The sequence below is a fragment of the Schistocerca serialis genome, chromosome 8 (assembly GCF_023864345.2).
Source record: "Schistocerca serialis cubense isolate TAMUIC-IGC-003099 chromosome 8, iqSchSeri2.2, whole genome shotgun sequence".
In the NCBI taxonomy this organism is placed as follows: Eukaryota; Metazoa; Arthropoda; class Insecta; order Orthoptera; family Acrididae; genus Schistocerca; species Schistocerca serialis.
In genome coordinates this window covers 397,902,887-397,923,492 of record NC_064645.1, presented here as the reverse complement: position 1 = coordinate 397,923,492, position 20,606 = coordinate 397,902,887, and positions in this window count along the sequence as shown.

Below are 20,606 nucleotides of genomic sequence, written 5' to 3'. Positions count from 1 at the left end.
TGCTACTGCCACAGCTCTCGCGGCAGAGTAGAGACACGATGCGACATAACGTCAGTCCCCGTAGGTTAACGGTAGAAAAAAAACCTGATAAACTTCCGAAAAGGCGTTTCTCGCGTAGTCGTTGTATCTCAATGACAAGTCCGCAGCGTTTCCACTTACGCGAACTCGTATAATTGATGCTTTTTATTATTAATATTGTATTGTAAATTGCCCGGAATTGCAATAGTTATTAATTCTTCTCTCGTTCGCATAGCACACACCACTGATTGCGAAGAAATATTTTAGTTAACAGTTTTTTCTTACGCTGTTGTCTCGTTGGTATGGAATTGTTGTGCTGGTATGCAGCGAGATCCAGAGATACTCTTTGATTCAGTCTTTGTAAGATTGCGTCGTAATACGAAAATATTTTATAGTTCACTTCTCAACTAATGGCGTGAATATTTGCACTTCAATGAAATAGTCTTTCATGAGTAGTCGTTGGCTTAGTCATTTATCAAACTATTTAATGATGTACTCCACACCGGGTATTTAACTGGTAACGAACAGTTTATTGTTATTTTGTCACTAAATACTTATAACTCCCGCACCACACGCACACGGAATAGTGTAGTTAAATCAGTCCGATTGAGTTATAGTTTCTTGGCAATTATCACAACTCAACACTTTAGCGTTATTGTTTTATCTTCATGATGTCTTGTACTTGGGTCCTACTCAAGACTAATTGCGTGTATTCTTTCATAGAATGTTCACTTCTCCTTAAGGTCCAACTAATTTAAAGTCAAGTCCAATGTTCACTAATTCCGTTATTAGATTTCAATTAACCCGTAGTTCACGGTTAAATGAGTCTATCTGTTCCTGTCTCAGTTCATAAAATCAGTTTCTTAAGCCGTAAATCCCGTCACGCAACAAACACTTCTAAACTCGAAAACAATCTTGTCACGATTCGCAATCTCAATAATTCAGATCAGAACTGCTGTCGTACGTCTGCACTGGATGAGTTCCAGCAAACGACTTCTTCTGCGGAAGAGCATTGTAGGCGCATTTAATTTTTTCGTTGTGCTTACAACTCTCTCCCACATAAAAGTTATCTCTGATGACATTACTTTGGACTTAACTTTTGTGATATTAATTTCACATTTGTCACATGGATATTTGTCCATTGCTGAAATACGATGTTTCTTCTTTCTCTTTCGCTAACAAATATGCTCAGTGGTGTACAATGTAGTCGTTGACAAAACTCTTTCGTGTTAGCTCATCGGCAAAGATGTCGTAACTGCCAAGATAACTCCCTACATCATGTTCTTTCTTAATTGACTTTAAGGTGGTCGTTGGGGCGTTACACTTGCCCCCCGGACGATGAAGTGGGTATTTCAATCCTACTTCGAAGTCCTTACTTAACTTGGGTCATTATTTCGGGTTGGGTTTCATTCTCACACACATATTTACAAATTGACTGTACACCACTCATACAAATACATTGATCTTTACAAAATGAACTTAAGGTTCATAACTTAAATAATTCATTTCATTTTCTTGAAGACGTCCCATCGTCGCTCTGATGCTGCGACAGCACTGGACCATGTGGGTTGCGAGACATGGCCTAATTCAAAGTCTGGTTCTTCTGCTCCGAACGCTGGCGACGCTGCTGCTGCATCAGATCGTACAATGTAGCGATTAAGATCCGATTGTCGCCGGTCGAGGGAGGATCTCGTGGTCCAGTAGTGATGTCAGGAACAGACTGCACCACAGATAGTACAGCCTACTGCTTGGCTGTCAGGTACATCATCGTCGTACATCTGAAACACTTATTCACTTCCTCTCGTCTCGCACACACATGCAACACTAACACGTCACTGTCCTCTAACGACAGTATTTTTGTTTCTGCCTAATAATGTCACTTAATGGTTTGAATAGTATTTGTCCATTCTATAGAAGCTTTTCAGTACATTATCCATGAACCGTTCACATTATTGTCGCTTAACTGTTTCGTTCATGTAATTTAAAATAATCGTCACTACCTAGTACCTTCACGGTTACAGAGTTTCTTTAACACAACTTGGTTCACTTTCCCAAAATAAGTGATCTGATTTTCTAATTAATCACCTATCCATATTACTACTGATTGTAGCTTTCATTGTGCTTGTGTGTATATGTGGTGCCGTTATAATTACAAAACATGTTAATAATATTTCAAACAAACATTAAGCTTACTCTGAAGTAACATATAATTAACCAACTAATATCCCAATATATATTAATTATTTTTTTGTAGTTTGATCATTCAACAACGCAATTGACCCTATATCCATTAGGTAATTCGTCTTGATTCAATTAAACGTAATCAAGAAAACACTAATAACTACAAACTATTAATCTACTAATCTAAATAAAAAATACGAACAATGACAAATCTCTTGAGGTAAAATTATTTCTTATTAACTAAATATCTTTTAAAATCAAAATGAGGGTAAACCCCTTCTACTTTTCTACGTTCTTCGTCTCTGAGAAGATAACTTCCAGCATGAGGAATCTGAATGATTTTATAAGACCCATTACAAAGATTACACCACTTCCCGTTCAGTCTTTTTCTCTTTGATGTCTTAGGATGATTTCTTAGTAATACAGCATCACTTACTTTATAGGTAATGACTACTCCTAGTTTTTTACCAAATTAATTTTTACGTTTCTTAGCTTTATGTCTTATCTTAAATATGTCTTTCGTAACACTTCTTGGTGATTTATTTACCTCTTGTTTATAGATGGTAACGTACCAAGCCAATTATCGTTACTCTGTTTATTAAATAAGATAACATTTGGCGAATAATCAATCGATAGACGTGGTAGCTCGTTGTACATTGTTTCAGAACTATCTATGAGCTCCACCCATTGATGGTGTTGTTTGCCTACACACGTCCTTATAAACCTATTGAATTCTCGGAATATCCTTTCAATTGGGTTCCCCGACGGGTTGAAGCGAGAGATGAACACATGAGGCACCCCTCCATGTCTTTATAGCCTCACGCCACATGTTACTTCTAAAGTAAGAGGCATTATCAGAAATCAACGTCGTCGGTTTACCTACGTTTACCAAATAGTCGTCTTGGATTTTCCTTAACATCGGTTTGACATTAGTTGATCGTAGCGGATAAAACTTAACATGTTTTGAAAATAAATCATACTTGGCAAAGATATACTTAAAATTACCCTTGGATGTTGGAAAGTGTCCACATGTATCGCATGATACTATACTCAGTGGTTCCTTAGGTACTATTGGATGCAAAACACCTTTGATGCCATAATTAACTGGTTTCGCTCTTTGACAGATCTTACATCTTTTGAACACCTTTCGAGCTCTCTTTAACAGATTTGGATAGAAACATAATTCCTGTAACTTCATAACGCATTTCTGCGCTCCAAAATAATCCCAACGAACATGGGTAAACCATAAAATAGGTTCAACATACTTATCAGGAATACAGATCCTCCATCTCTCTCTCTCATCCTTTCGATAAAACAACACACCTTCTTTTATTCTATAGTGATTCTTAATTGTATCACACTTGCCAGTACTTAAATTACTTATAGTTTTCTTCCATCTACAATCTATTCTTTGCAACTGTTCCAGCTGTGAACACATCTCACTCACTTCCCTCGTATATGGGACAGTTTCAAGTATCATTACCTTAAAATCTACGATTCGTTCTTCTTCGATTTCAATAGACTTAGTTGTTGGTAGCCTTGACAACGCGTCGGTCACGACGTTGTCGCGACCCTTGACGCGCTGAACTGTTATGTTGTATTCTTGTAACACTAATGCCCATCGTGTAACTCGTTCATGTAACATTCTACTAGACATAAGAAAGGTGGCAGCTTTGTTGTCACAATGTATGACTATTTTCCTACCATACACGAAGTATACTTCGAAGTATACTTCTAGTTCGGTGGTATAGCATGAACATTCTTCAACTAGAGAGAGTTCTACTAGCAAAGGCAATTATTTTAATAGTATCTACTTTAGTTTCGTCATCCATCTGAAATAACGTAGCCCTCAATCAAGTCTCTGATGCATCAGTCACGATGAAAAAATCCTCTTCCATTCGCGGATGATGCAGCAGCGGAGCATTATCTGGAGCGCTACGCGTTTCATCAAAAGCTTGACTACAAGCATCAGTCCAATGCCATGCTATATTTTTCTCAACAATTGTAACAAGCATTCTTTATTTAACAACTGATGCGAGATAAATTTCCTGAAAAAGGACGCTAATCCTAAGAATGATTTTAGTTGCTTCCTATTGTTAGGATACGGGCAATTTTTAATTGCGTCTAACTTCTTAGGGTTTGGTACTATTCCCTCTGGTGTAACTATATGACCAAGAAATTAATTTGATTTCTACCGAATTTTGATTTAGCCAAATTAATTGTCACTCCACATTCCAAGAATTTTGCAAATACACGGTTTAACAATTCAAGGTGTTCTGCCCAGGTTTCTGTGGCAATTAATAAATCATTTACACACACCGTAACTCGTTCCAACAGATCTGGACCGAGCACCTTGTCTAGAGCTGATGTAAATACACCACCGCTGATGTTTAACCCAAACGGCATTACCTTAAACTGATAGCGTCTACCTAAATAGATAAAAGCGGTATATTTTCTTGATTCTTTAAAGATCTTTTTTTGCCAATATGAACTTTTGAGGTCAAGAGAGGTCAAAAACTTCACTCCTTGGAATTTTTGTATGAGTTCTACAAGGTTTTCGGGACGAGTCCTTACTGGTTTAATTATTTTATTAATATCTCTCGTATCTAAAACTAAACGTATTTCTCCATTTGGTTTAGGTACAGTAAAAGAGGGCTCGAGTACTCGGAATTGGAAGTTTCTATAATACCCCAGTCTAACATCTTCTTCATTTCCTTCGTCACTGCTTCTCTTTTTGACCAAGGGACTGAGTATGTCGTCTTACAAAACGTATTATGAGGATAGGTCTCAATGTGATATTCGAAGTTCTTAATTATGCCTGGCTTCTTATTACATACAGGCACATATGTGATCTTAACACTTCACTTAACTCTATCTGCTGTTGAATTGAGATGTATTTCGATTCCCTAACCTTTTCATCGATGCTTAACATCTCAGTGTCAACATCGGTTAACTTGTCACGGCCGTCACCTACGTAATGCACAATACTCCTTGGAACATAATTTACAACCAAATGTTGACAATATTTTCCTAAAATTATTCTCTTCTTTCTTAACATTATTCTTAATGGCTTGTCGTTAACAGTTAAGGTACAAACACCTTCCTTAATGTCTAGGATCGCACCATATTCGCATAAAAAATCCATTCCCCAGATGCACAGTGCAGTCATTTTAGACACTATCAAGAAATTACATTCCAAATTTGCTTCTTGTAGTTCTACTGCTACCCGAACTTGTTTAATTATCTTTTGCGCTTTAGCGATAAAAGCCCCCGAAACGGTACATCCCGACAATGGTAAAGTGAGTAGCTTTTGTTGCCTACTAACCATACTTAAACAATTACTCTTCATTACGCTGACCGTTGCACCTGTGTCAATCAGAATACTTACAGGAATACTATTAATCTTAGCATCTACTATCGCCTGTAACGTAAAATCCTCTTTGGTGACTTCAGCCCTTGGTTCCCTCATTAATTCGTCTCTGATGTCAGAGCCGTTATTATAATTAAGGACATTGATTAACGCGTGAAGTTTGCCTCCCTCCTCATAACCAGCCATCCGAGGAATTCCTAAAATGACTGGCTTTCTTTTGACCGCCCGTCAGTTAGGTTCCTCGGTGGTTCGTGTATCTCAACTAAATGCACTTCATTCTTATTTTGTTGGTACACGTCATCTCCTCTTACATTCCTATTATCGGGTAATGGTATAGGTCGATTAGCATTACATGGACTACTGGCAGTATTGGGATTATTCCAATCTACGTTAGTCGGTTGACATGTTCCCCATCTAGATTTACTCGAAGGCTCCATCGGAGCACAGTTGTTTTGTCGGCCATCGCCACAACATTGGTGGTTTGGCGATTGCCGCCCTCCATACTTTCTTTTCCTATTCATGGTTACTACATTTACTCGTTGAAAACTATTTTGTCCTTGAGCTTGGTTATTGTTTGGTGCAAAAGCACCTTTAGGACGATTATAATTTAAATTCCAATTTTGATTTTCTTTTTGCCTACGATCGTTTTGTGCATTTCCGTTTTTGAAGTTGTGGTCACAGTTATTAAAACTCTTATTATTATTAGAAATATTTTGGTTCTAGTAGTTGTTATTATCATTATTCCCACTATTATAATTACTATGGTTGTTGTGCCATTGTCTGGCGTCTTCCATTAACATATCTATCGACTCAATTACTGCTAAGAACTGTTCTACGTCATAATCCGGCGCATGAATAAGTTTTTCCCTTAAATCGAAAGGCAGCCTGCCCTTCAATATAACGATTACCTCTCTACTTGAAATAGGTTCTGTCCAGTACCTCGTTTTATTTATGTATCGTTCAAAATATTGCCTTAATGTTTCTTTTCTAGGGTTATAAAATTCGGGTTGGTAAACTTCTTTCCATAAACGTTCTTGACGACTAAAGGACCAATATTTAGCCAAGAAAACCCTTTCAAATTCTGAACACATATTACACGTTTCGCTAATTTCCGCTGCCCATAATGCAGCTTCTCCTGTTATCTTAGACACGATAAATTGTATCTTATCAAATTCTGACCAGCTGCGCGGAAATATTCTCTTAAATGAATTTATAAACACTTTGAGATTAATGTTGTTTTTCTCCCTAGAGAATGTGGGAAATTGCCTAGTCTTAAATATGCTGTGTTCCACCTTTAAAGAAGAAACTCAACTACGTTGGACATACGGGTCATCCTCTACTTCCCATGGTGTTGTTGTCTTCAGTCCTGAGACTGGTTTGATGCAGCTCTCCATGCTACTCTATCCTGTGCACGCTTCTTCATCTCCCAGTACTTACTGCAACCTACATCCTTCTGAATCTGCTTAGTGTATTCATCACTTGGTCTCCCTCTACGATTTTTACCCTCCACGCTGCCCTCCAACGCTTACTTTGTGATCCCTTGATGCCTCAGAATATGTCCTACCAACCGGTCCCTTCTTCTTGTCAAGTTGTGCCACAAACTCCTCTTCTCCCCAATTCTATTCAATACCCCCTCGTTAGTTATGTGATCTACCCATCTAATCTTCAGCATTCTTCTGTAGCACCACATTTCGAAAGCTACTATTCCCTTCTTGTCCAAACTAGTTATCGTCCATGTTTCAGTTCCATACATGGCTATATTCCATACAAATACTTTCAGAAACAACTTCCAGACACTTAAATCTATACTCGATGTTAACAAATTTCTCTTCTTCAGAAACGCTTTCCTTGCCATTGCCAGTCTACATTTTATATCCTCTCTACTTCGACCATTATCACTTATTTTGCTCCCCAAATAGCAAAACTCCTTTACTACTTTAAGTGTCTCGTTTCCTAATCTAATTCCCTCAGCATCACCCTACTTCCCAATGTGAGTTTAATTCCCACGGATCACTTGTAAAGGTGTTAGACTGCATATACGGACGCTTTGTCTCGCAGTTTGATTTCCTTTGACTACCTATGTGTTCATTTTCTGGTTTTGCGTTATTACACACACAGGCGTCCCCGGTATGGGACCACAAGTACCACTGCCACATCTTCACCCGCCCATGTTAGGCAAAATTTTTCTGCCTGACTCATGTAGTACTATCACCGTCAGAGGGTGGTACGGGACTAAAAGTCCCACCGCCACACCTCCAAAGTGAATTGCAGTGACGCAGTCACTGCCCTGTGGAAATTTACTGCCTCACCGACACAGTTAGACCGCAATAGACCGGTGATGCTGTAATGTAACTTATCACCCCGGACTACAAGTCCATAAAAAAAAAAAAAAAAAAATGCGTTATTACGAAATTGTCGCTCTGATACTCGAACAAGCTGTACATGACAATCACAAACAAAATGATTTTTAATTTAATTAAATTCGTCAACAAACTTTTGATTTTTAATTAATAAAATTCATCAACAAACTTATATGTTAATTCTTCAAATTGTCTATCTTTGACAGATTAAATAATTATCGATCCTTTTAACCACCTTTTGTTCAATTTCGTTCAGGTGGCCCGTGATATTACTATAATTATCTGTTAATAAATTAACCCTTATGAATACCACATCGCATTTTTCCGATAAATTACTCAGATTTTCTTGCAGTTTATCGATACAATAGATAATTTTAACATCCTGTTTTTCTTGTTTGGTTAACCTGGATTCAACATCTTCAAATTTGTTATCTACTTTTAACTTTTTGGTCCTCATATCTAGCTTCAACATCTTCTATCCGACTCTCTACTTCTGAATTTTTACTATGTACGGTTGCCTGTAATATTGCCTGTTGTTCGGCTAATTCGGAAAATTTACTATTAAACGATGCTTGCTGTTCTGAAGTTTTAATAGCTTTCTGTTCGAGTACTTCAGAAAATTTATTATTGAAAAATGCCTGCTGTTTTGAAAATTGCTCACTCATCATATTTAATTTTGATAAAATAGTACGAAGTATGTCTACACCTTCAGAGATGTTCGGTGCGACATTCATTCTACATTCTCGATCGTTACCTTCTCTAACATCAGAATTATTGTCTGGTAATTCTACGACTTTATCCCTTGTTCTAATCCCCGATACACTTGTTATCTCTTCCTTCTCTTGTTCAGTAAACGTGTCACCTCCTACATTGACAGTATTCCTATTACTTTCCTCCTGTTCTGGCAAATCACTAATCTCCTCTTCTGATTCAGGGATTCTCTTATCTACATCACTACGCAGATTTAAACTTCTTTTAGGCATCGTGATAATTACTGAACACTACCACAATGAAATCTCAATTAGCACTACAGTACAAAATCTATTCTAACATACTCAAATGATCACTTATTTTGTGGATTGCTTACTTTTCTCTATCGTGATGGATTGTCGTGGCGTGGGTGTGGTCACGGTTGACCGTTGTACGGCGCGCTGCGTCGTTCTGCTTGTAGCTCACTCGATGTCGTGGAGCGTTGTGGAGGAGTCAGCCCCCCCCCCCCCCCCCCCACACACATCGTCTCTGCAGTTGTCGTTGAGAAAAAACGTCGGACGGTGTGATGTCCGGCGTCGTTATGTCCAGTTAATTCCTGTAAACAAACAATGAGTAGTTGTTGCTCACAACTAGCACTTCGTCCTTGTAACGATCCGTCTAGCATCGTCTTCTCGTTGAGGCGTCGACTGGCGTCGTTAGGAGCTGCGTTGTCTCCCAGATGAGACGACAGCTGGCGTCTTCGAGCCCCGCGTTGTAGGCCGACGCCGTAGAGCTGCTACTGCCCAAGATCTTGCGGCAGAGTAGAGACACGATGCAACATAACGTCAGTCCCCATAGATTAACGGGAGAAAAAACCTGAAAAACTTCCGAAAAGGCGTTCCTCGCGTAGTCGTTGTATCTCAATTAGAAGTCCGCAGCGTTTCCACTTATGCGAACTCGTATAATTGATGCTTTTTATTATTAATATTGTATTGTAAATTGTCCGGAATTGCAATAGTTATTAATTCTTCTCTCGTTCGCATAGCACACACCACTGACTGCGAAGAAATATTTTAGTTAACAGTTTTTTCTTACTGTGTTGTCTCGTTGGTATGGAATTGTTGTGCTGGTATGCAGCGAGATCCAGAGATACTCTTTGATTCAGTCTTTGTAAGATTGCGTCGTAATACGAAAATATTTTATAGTTCACTTCTCAACTAATGGCGTGAATATTTGCACTTCAATGAAATTCCATCAACGGTTAGGGGTAATACCCAATGGGACTCGGGGCGAGTAAGGCTAGCAACCTGCTTCCCTGGTACTTTAAATATGATGCTGGCAACAATCAGAGCCAAATGCCTCGGACCTTTGGAGGTGACGGAGTCCCACCTCTAACTGACAAACCAGGGACTCCTAAGATACGAATTGGCAAACAAATGGTAATGAGAGGGGGAGCTATTGATATCAATTGGGGCTACTCTGGGAAGAAGGTAGAGCTGGCAGAGGCTGCAAGTAAGATGGGGCTGGACGTTTTAGCTGTTAGTGACATTCGGGTAAGGGGTGAGAAAGAAGAGGAAGTGGGAGAATACAAGGTCTACCTGTCATGAGTCAAAGCAGGAAAGAAATGGAACCCAGCGTAGTCGCAATAAGGTATGTAAACGAACGACTGATGTGGATAGATTTGACAGTGTCTAGCAAGAAAATTAGGATTGTGTCAGTATATTCGCATTATGAAGAGACAGATCAAGATAAGATGGATAGTTTTTATGAGGCACTCAGTGATGTAGTTGTTAAAGGACAAGGACAGTGTTCTGCTCATGGGTGATTTTAACGCCAGGATTGGAAATCGAACAGAAGGGTATGAAAAGGTTATGGGTAAATTTGGAGAGGATATGGAGGCCAACAGGAACGGGAAACAACTCTTGGATTTATGTGCCAGTATGGGCTTAGTAACCACCAACTCCTTTTTTAAACATAAGAACATTCACCGGTATACTTGGGAAGGCAGGGGAACCAGATCTGTCCTTGACTATATAATAACAGATCAGGAATTCAGGACACACGTGTATTCAGGGGATTCTTTGATGACACTGATCATTATTTAATCTGTAGTGAAATTGGGATTGTGAGGCCGAAAGTGCAGGAGATCAGGTACATATGTAGGAGGATAAGAGTGGAGAAACTTCAGGATAAGGAAATCAGGCACTAGTACATACAGCGATCTCAGAAAGGTACCAGTTAGTTGAATGTAGTCAATTACAGTCATTGGAAAAGCGATGGGCAAGGTACAGGGACACAGTACTAGAATTGGCTAAAGAATGTCTTGGAAGAGTAGTGTGTAAAAGCAGGATGAAGAAAACAGCTTGGTGGAATGACACAGTCAAGGCAGTCTGTAAAAGGAAAAAGAAGGCGTATCGAAAATGGCTACATACTAGAACTCAGGTAAACAGAGGAAGTTATGTTGAAGAAAGAAACAAAGCCAAACGGATAATTGCAGCATCCAAGATGAAATCTTGGGAAGACTTTGGAAACAGGTTGGAGACTATGGGTCAAGCTGCTGGAAAACCATTCTGGAGTGTAATTAGCAGTCTTCGAAAGGGCGGTAAGAAGGAAATGACAAGCATTTTGGACAGGTCAGGAAAACTGCTGGTGAATCCTGTGGATGCCTTGGGCAGATGGAGGGAATATTTTGAAGGGTTGCTCAATGTAGGTGAAAATACGATCAGTAATGTTTCAGATTTCGAGGTAGAATGGGATAGGAATGATGATGGAAATAGGATCACATTTGAGGAAGTGGAGAAAATGGTCAATAGATTGCAGTGTAATAAAGCAGCTGGGGTGGATGAAATCAAGTCGGAACTCATCAAATACAGTGGTATGTCAGGTCTTAAATGGCTACACAGGATAATTGAAATGGCCTGGGAGTCGGGACAGGTTCCATCAGACTGGACAAAAGCAGTAATCACACCAATCTTTAAACATGGAAACAGAAAAGATTGTAACAACTACAGAGGTATCTCTTTAATCAGCGTTGTGGGTAAAATCTTCTCAGGTATTGTTGAAAGGAAAGTGCGAGTATTAGTTGAGGACCAATTGGATGAAAATCAGTGTGGGTTTAGGCCTCTTAGAGGTTGTCAGGACCAGATCTTTAGCTTACGACAAATAATGGAGAAGTGCTACGAGTGGAACAGAGAACTGTATCTATGCTTTATAGATCTATAAAAGGCATATGACCGGTTTCCAAGGAGGAAGTTATTGTCTGTTCTACGAGATTATGGAATAGGAGGCAAACTTTTGCAAGCAATTAAAGGTCTTTACATGGAAAGTCAGGCAGCAGTTAGAGTTGACGGTAAATTGAGTTCCTGGTTCAGAATAGTTTCAGGGGTAAGACAAGGCTGCAACCTGTCTCCACTGTTGTTCATATTATTTATGGATCATATGTTAAAAACAATAGACTGGCTGGGTGAGATTAAGATATGTGAACACAAAATAAGCAGTCTTGCATATGCGGATGACTTAGTTGTGATGGCAGATTCGATTGAAATTTTGCAGAGTAATATTTCAGAGCTAGATCAGAAATGTAAGGACTATGGTATGAAGATTAGCATCTCCAAAACGAAAGTAATGTCAGTGGGAAAGAAATATAAACGGATTGAGTGCCAAATAGGAGGAACAAAGTAAGAACAGGTGGACGGTTTCAAGTACTTAGGATGCATATTCTCACAGGATGGCAACGTAGTGATAGAACTGGAAGCGAGGTGTAGTAAAGCTAATGCAGTGAGCGCTCAGCTACGATCTACTCTCTTCTGAAAGAAGGAAGTCGGTACCAAGACTAAGTTATCTGTGCACCGTTCAATCTTTCGACCAACTTTGTTGTATGGGAGCGAAATCTGGGTGGATTCAGGTTACCTTATCAACAAGTTTGAGGATACGGATATGAAAGTAGATAGGATGATTGCAGATACTAGTAGATGGGAACAATGGCAGGAGGGTGTCCACAATGAGGAAATCTAAGAAAAAATGGGAATGAGCTCTACAGATGTAGCAGTCAGGGCGAACAGGCTTAGATGGTGGGGTCATGTTACACGCATGGGAGAAGCAAGGTTACCCAAGAGACTCATGGGTTCAGCAGTAGAGGGTAGGAGGAGTCGGGGAAGAACAAGGAGAAGGTACCTGGATTCGGTTAAGAATGATTTTGAAGTAATAGGCTTAACATCAGAAGAAGCACCAATGTTAGCACTGGATAGGGGATCATGGAGGAATTTTATAAGGGGGACTGTGCTCCAGACTGAACGCTGAAAGGCATAATCAGTCTTAAATGATGATGATGATGATGATGATGATGATGATGATGATGATGAGAAGTCGTTGACTTAGTCATTTATCAAACTATTTAATGATGTACTCCACACCGGGTATTTAACTGGTAACGAACAGTTTATTGTTATTTTGTCACTAAATACTTATAACTCCCGCACCACACACACACGGAATAGTTAAGTCAGTCCGATTGAGTTATAGTTTCTTGGCAATTACCACAACTCAACACTTTAGCGTTATTGTTTTATCTTCATGATGTCTTGTACTTGGGTCCTACTCAAGACTAATTGCGTGTATTCTTTCATAGAATGTTCACTTCTCCTTAAGGTCCAACTAATTTAAAGTCAAGTCCAATGTTCACTAATTCCGTTATTAGATTTCAATTAACACGTAGTGCACGGTTAAATGAGTCTATCTGTTCCTGTCTCAGTTCATAAAATCAGTTTCTTAAGCCGTGAATCCCGTCACGCAACAAACACTTCTAAACTCGAAAACAATCTTGTCACGATTCGCAATCTCAATAATTCAGATCAGAACTGCTGTCGTACGTCTGCACTGGATGAGTTCCAGCAAACGACTTCTTCTGCGGAAGAGCATTGTAGGCGCATTGAATTTCTTCGTTGCGCTTACAACTCTCTTCCACATAAAAGTTATCTCTGATGACATTACTTTGGACTTAACTTTTGAGATATTAATTTCACATTTGTCACATGGATATTTGTCCATTGCTGAAATACGATGTTTCTTCTTTCTCTTTCGCTAACAAATATGCTCAGTGGTGTACAATGTAGTCGTTCACAAAACTTTTCGTGTCAGCTCATCGGCAAAGATGTCGTAACTGCCCAGATAACTTTCCCTACTCCATGTTCTTTCTTAATTGACTTTAAAATGGTCGTTGGGGCGTTACACCATGTTATGAAAGAGGTGAAATTATTGCTTGGCTGAGGGCCACTCACAACTTCAAATCACAAAAGGCTGAAGACCTGAATTATAAGTCGGGAAAAAAATTGAAATAGCACCTTTAAAATAAATCCATTGCTTTTAAAACAAGTTTGATTAAAATAACTTACTATAACACGGATGGAGGCCTTATCACCAAAGAAGTGAAATTATTGCTCTGCTGAAGGCCACATCAACAATAATTAGAAAATTACATATATTCTTAAAATAAACATCACAGTCTAAGGAATCAGGACAAGGGATTCTCAGTAAGTGTTCCAAGGGTCAGCCTGGGAAGATAACTCAAATACAAAGTAAAGTGAGACAGGCAGCCAAGAGCTGTACTCACGTAACAGGATGGCAACTCAAAGTAGGGGCAGCTTAATAGCCGGCCGACCGACTAACTAATCCGCCTAACGTCCAAGCACCGGTACAACGATGGAATATTTTTAGGCAAGGGCGAAGAGACAGACAGCACTACGTCTTCAGAAAACACCCAAGGCCGAAGGAAACACTAGAACCAAGGTAAACCTCCCAAAAAATATGCACAGTACAACACAAGAGGCTGACGAACTACACGCCGTGTCGGACAGCACCAACAGGACGAGGAAAGGTACAGTGCTGGAAAAATACGCTAACCTCCAGGGCAGGTAAATGGGGCCACAAGGCAGAAAATACCGCTGGTTAGACTTCACTTATAAGAATAATACTAAATTCAATGATGAATAACAAATACAGAAAGACGGCTGCAATATTTCACCGCCTGGAAACATTTCGCTCGCTGCCGCCAGGCTCAGCGGCCCTGGGAGCAACAACCCGCCGACCAAAGGCGAGATCTCAGAATAGTCGAGGTTGCATTAGCAGTTAACTCTTCACTCAACTTAAACGTCCAGGGTTCGGTGTGCAACGAAGTCGCAGCTAACCCTCCTCAATCCGGCAGTGCCCGTCTTGCCCTCGCGCTGCACGAACCTGCTCGCTGCAGCGCCCCCCCACCCCCAACCCCCCCACCCCCAATCGACCTGATGTCCGTTCGCAGCTCCCGTCATCAAACCCAATACGCAGACAGCATTAAAGCAACTGCTCATTCAAAGCCACAAAATACACACGGATCTGGGAAAACATTCCCCCCCAACAACTCACAATACTAAAACCAGTCACTATGAAACAACACGGACGAATAATAAGTCGGCACAAACACAGAGAAGCCAGAAACGGTCGGAAAACCAAATGCACGTCGTCCGCTGCGACAACCGACAGAACGACCAACCAAAGGTGGTCCCCACTCAAGTCAGGCATGGGAAAGATCCCATTATAGATCGTCGACTGACATTTTATTGCCATGAGGTCACTTCGACGGGCAAACAGACACTCACAGGTGAAAGTTGCATTACTCGAATATCAAGGTCCATTGTACTAAAACTTGCTGAATCCGGTCCGTGCACTCTCGAGATAAACATCCTTCCGTCGGACAGTGCAGATGTGTCCCCAGCGGTCGGGCGAGTACTGGCTGTCCGGTCCTCACTGCTGCTCCGTCCCAACTCCTCTAGTTCGACACACCACGATCCGGAAATACTAGAGGCCGCTCCACAGGTGGTTAAAAATGGTTCAAATGGCTCTGAGCACTATGGGACTTAACATCGGAAGTCGTCAGTCCCCTAGTACTTAGAACTACTTAAACCTAACTAAGGACATTACACACATCCATGCCCAATGCAGGATTCGAACCTGCGGCAATCAACGCGAGCCGCACACGGCTCAATTCCTTGCTGTTTTGTAAGGCATAGTTCTCTAAATAATCTTCACTCCTTTACTTCTTTGCACCAGTGATGAGAAACACGTATTACAACTAACAGAACTGCCGAACACTACAGTTTTGATATCTTGAAACTGAATGTATGACACATTATAATGAAATCAGTGGGAAAAAATTGAATGAAATCACTTTGTGTGGCCAACTGGTGCCGTTCTAGTGTAAAAATCAGCGAAACAAATCTGTATATCAACTACGCTGCCCTTTAGCTCTAGACATTTCTTGGTTATTTAGTACTGAACTGTGCATCAGTACAGCAGTGTCTGGAATTTACGTCATGGCCGTGAATGAATGTTCCCCGTTGGCTCGGCAGTTCGTCAAATGACATTACTGACATTTTCACGTAATTCAAAAACTTCCTGCCGTATTTTCTCATAAAATTATAAGAAAATTATAAGATACCCTTACTTCTTCGTTGTTGCAGTAAAGGATGCAAACAATATGTTTCCTTCCTGGCCTCCGTATCCTGAGCATTCGCAGGAACCACAGTTAGTGCGTTCTCTACTGAGGTTGTAACACCTGAGAACGATCGCTAAAAACTAAAAACCCGTAGGAAAGAACCCGAACTGCTTGCTCCCTGGTCCGCTCTGCCTGACTGCTCCTGCCTTTGATTGCTGCCAAAAGTGGTTGCCAACGACTGGCCGAGAGAGTGTAGAAAACTTACCCTTCTACCTCCTGCAGCTCATTATCGCATAACGGCCTCGTATAAGACTCTTAAAGCACTATATGAAGAAACGGACTAGTGATATCATTAATTGTGATAGTTGTTGTTGTTGTTGTTGTCTTCAGTCCTGAGACTGGTTTGATGCAGCTCTCCATGCTACTCTATCCTGTGCAAGCTTCTTCATCACCCAGTACTTACTGCAACCTACATCCATCTGAATCTGCTTAGTGTATTCATCTCTTGGTCTCCCTCTACGATTTTTACCCTCCACGCTGCCCTTCAATGCTAAATTTGTGATCCCTTGATGCCTCAGAACATGTCCTATCAACCGATCCCTTCTTCTTGTCAAGTTGTGCCACAAACTCTTCCCAATTCAATTCAATACCTCCTCACTAGTTATGTGGTCTACCCATCTAATCTTCAGCATTCTTCTGTAGCACCACATTTCGAAAGCTTCTATTCTCTTCTTGTCCAAACTATTTATCGTCCATGTTTCACTTCCATACATGGCTACACTCCATACAAATACTTTCAGAAACGACTTCCTAACACTTAAATTTATACTCGATGTTAACAAATTTCTCTTTTTCAGAAACGCTTTCCTTGCCATTGCCAGTCTACATTTTATATCCTCTATACTTCGACCATCATCAGTTATTTTGCTCCCCAAATAGCAAAACTCCTTTACTACTTTAAGGGTCTCATTTCCTAATCTAATTCCCTCAGCATCACCCGAATTAATTCGACTGCATTCCATTATCCTCGTTTTGCTTTTGTTGATGTTCATCTTATATACTCCTTTCAAGACACTGTCCATTCCGATCAACTGCTCTTCCAAGTCCTTTGCTGTCTGTGACAGAATTACAATGTCATCGGTGAACCTCAGGGTTTTTATTTCTTCTCCATGGACTTAAATACCTACTCCGAATTTTTCTTTTATTTCCTTTACTGCTTGCTCAATATACAGATTGAATAACTTCGGGGACAGGCTACAACCCTGTCTCACTCCGTTCCCAACCACTGTTTCCCTTTCAAGCCCCTCGACTCTTATAACTGCAATCTGGTTTCTGTACGAATTGTAAATAGTCTTTCGCTCCCTGTATTTTACCCCTGCCACCTTTATAATTTGAAAGAGAGTATTTCAGTCAACATTGTCAAAAGCTTTCTCTAAGTCTGCAAATGCTAGAAATGTAGGTTTGCCTTTCCTTAATCTATTTTCTAAGATAAGTCGTAGGGTCAGTATTGCCTCACGTGTTCCAACATTTCTGCGGAATCCAAACTGATCTTCGCCGAGGTCGGCTTCTACCAGTTTTTCCATTCGTCTGTATAGAATTCGCGTTAGTATTTTGCAGCTGAGACTTATTAAACTGATAGTTCGGTAACTTTCACATCTGTCAACACCTGCTTTCTTTGGGTTTGGAATAATTCAAAAATGGCTCTGAGCACTATGGGACTCAACATCTTAGGTCATAAGTCCCCTAGAACTTAGAACTACTTAAACCTAACTAACCTAAGGACATCACACACACCCATGCCCGAGGCAGGATTCGAACCTGCGACCGTAGCAGTCCCGCGGTTCCGGACTGCAGCGCCAGAACCGCTAGACCACCGCGGCCGGCTTGGAATTATTATATTCTTCTTGAGGTCTGAGGGTATTTCGCCTGTCTCATACATCTTGCTCACCAGATTGTAGAGTTTTGTCAGGACTCCCAAAGCCGTCAGTAGTTCCAATGGAATGTTGTCCACTCCCGGGGCCTTGTTTCGACTCAGGTCTTTGAGTGCTCTGTCAAACTCTTCACGCAGTATCGTATCTCCCAATTCATCTTCACCTACATCCTCTTCCATTTCCATAATATTGTCCTCAAGTACATCGCCCTTGTATAGACCCTCTGTATACTCCTTCCACCTTTCTGCTTTCCCTTCTTTGCTTAGAACTGTGTTTCCATCTGAGATCTTGTTTTTCATACAAGTGGCTCTCTTTTCTCCAAAGGTCTTTTTAACTTTCCTGTAGGCAGTATTGTGTCTTACCCCAGGTGAGATAAGCCTCTAAATCCGTACATTTGTCCTCTAGCCATCCCTGCTTAGCCATTTTGCACTTCCTGCCGATCTCATTTTTGAGACGTTTGCATTCCCTTTTGCCTGCTTCATTTACTGCGTTTTTACGTTTTCTTCTTTCATCAGTTAAATTCATTATTTCTGCTGTTACCCAAGGATTTCTACTATCCCTCGTCTTTTTGCCTACTTGATCCGCTGCTGCCTTCACTACTTCAGCCCTCAGAGTTACCCATTCTTCTTCTACTGTATTTCTTTCCCCCATTCCTGTCAATTGTTCCCTTATGCTCTCCCTGAAACTCTGTACAACCTCTGGTTCTTTCAGTTTATCCAGGTCCCATCTCCTTAAATTCCCACGTTTTTGCAGTTTCTTCAGTTTTAATCTACAGTTCGTAACCAATAGATTGTGGTCAGAATCCACATCTGCCCCTGAAAATGTCTTACAATTTAAAACCTGGTTCCTAAATCTCTGTCTTACCATTATATAATCTATCTGATACCTTTTAATATCTCCAGGATTCTTCCACGCATACAACCTTCTTTTATGATTCTTGAACCAAGTGTTAGCTATGATTAAGTTATGCTCTGTGCAAAATTCTACCAGACGACGTTCTGTTTCGTTTCTCTCCCCCAATTCATATTCACCCACTATGTTTCCTTCTTTCCCTTTTCCTACTCTCGAGTTACAGTCACCCATGACTATTAAATTTTCGTCTCGCTTCACTACCTGAATAATTTCTCTTATCTCACCATACATTTCATCAATTTCTTCATCATCTGCAGAGCTAGTTGGCATATAAACTTGTACTACTGTAGTAGGCATGGCCTTTGTGTCTATCTTGGCCACAATAATGCGTTCACTATGCTGTTGGTAGTAGCTTACACGCACTCCAATTTTTTTATTCATTATTAAACCTACTCCTGCATTACCCCTATTTGATTTTGTATTTATAACCCTATACCCACCTGACCAAAAATCTTGTTCCTCCTCACACCGAACTTCGCTAATTCCGACTATATCTAACTTCAACCTATTCATTTCCCTTTTTAAATTTTCTAACCTACCTGCCCGATTAAGGGATCTGACATTCCACGCTCCGATCCGTAGAACGCCTGTTTTCTTTTTCCTGATAACGACATCCTCTTGAGTAGTACCCGCCCGGAGATCCGAAGGGGGACTATTTTACCTCCGGAATATTTTAACCAAGAGGACGCCATCATCATTTAACCATACAGTAAAGCTGCATGCCCTCGGGAAATATTACGGCTGTAGTTTCCCCTCGCTTTCAGCCGTTCGCAGTACCAGCAGAGCAAGGTCGTTTTGGTTAGTGTTGCAAGGCCAGATCAGTCAATCATCCAGACCGCTGCCCCTGCAACTACTGAAAAGGCTGCTGCCCCTCTTCAGGAACCACACGTTTGTCTGGCCTCTCAACAGATACCCCTCCGTTGTGGTTGCACCTACGGTATGACCATCTGTATCACTGAGGCACGCAAGCCTCCCCACGAACGGCAAGGTCCATGTTTCATGGGGGTAGGATTGTGGTAGTATACTTGCTAAATGTTAAAATCGCTTAAACGCGCTTCACCTCGAAGGAGTGAACCTAAAGTAGGATCCTGCACCTGTTCCATACGTGACCTGCGCTTCATATTAATGCAGTATAACAGAAAATTAAACCGCCGGAATATAGTATTAACAGTTTGCACGGTTGCAATTTACAAAACAAAATTTTAAACACGTGTTATTGTAGAGCTTATTCAGGTTCGTATCTTTACACGTGTTTATGTTACAGTAATTAGTTTTAGGTCTACAAGTAGTGTCTACCTCCCCTTTGCTGTGCTGTGTTGATGAAAGTGCCCTAGTACCAGTTTTTCTTTGCTTGTTTATAGGTGAAAGTATTTAGTATTGAAATATTAGTACACAAAGTTCATGAAAGAGCTGTGTTTAGTTATAAGTAGTAAAAAATGAAACACTATTCGTTCATCTGAGGTAATATGGTGTAAGTCATATAACGACATTTTCTGATGATACATTTCACTCTAATCACAACGCATAGTTTCATAAAATTATTATTCGTTGTGAGTCGTAGTTAATTTTAAGGTAGAATGTAGTAGTGAATGTCAACCGAGGAATTATAACACTTAATGGTCTGTGGATCGTAGTTTTCATCATAATCTGTACGCTGGTGGAGAACAGTTAATAAG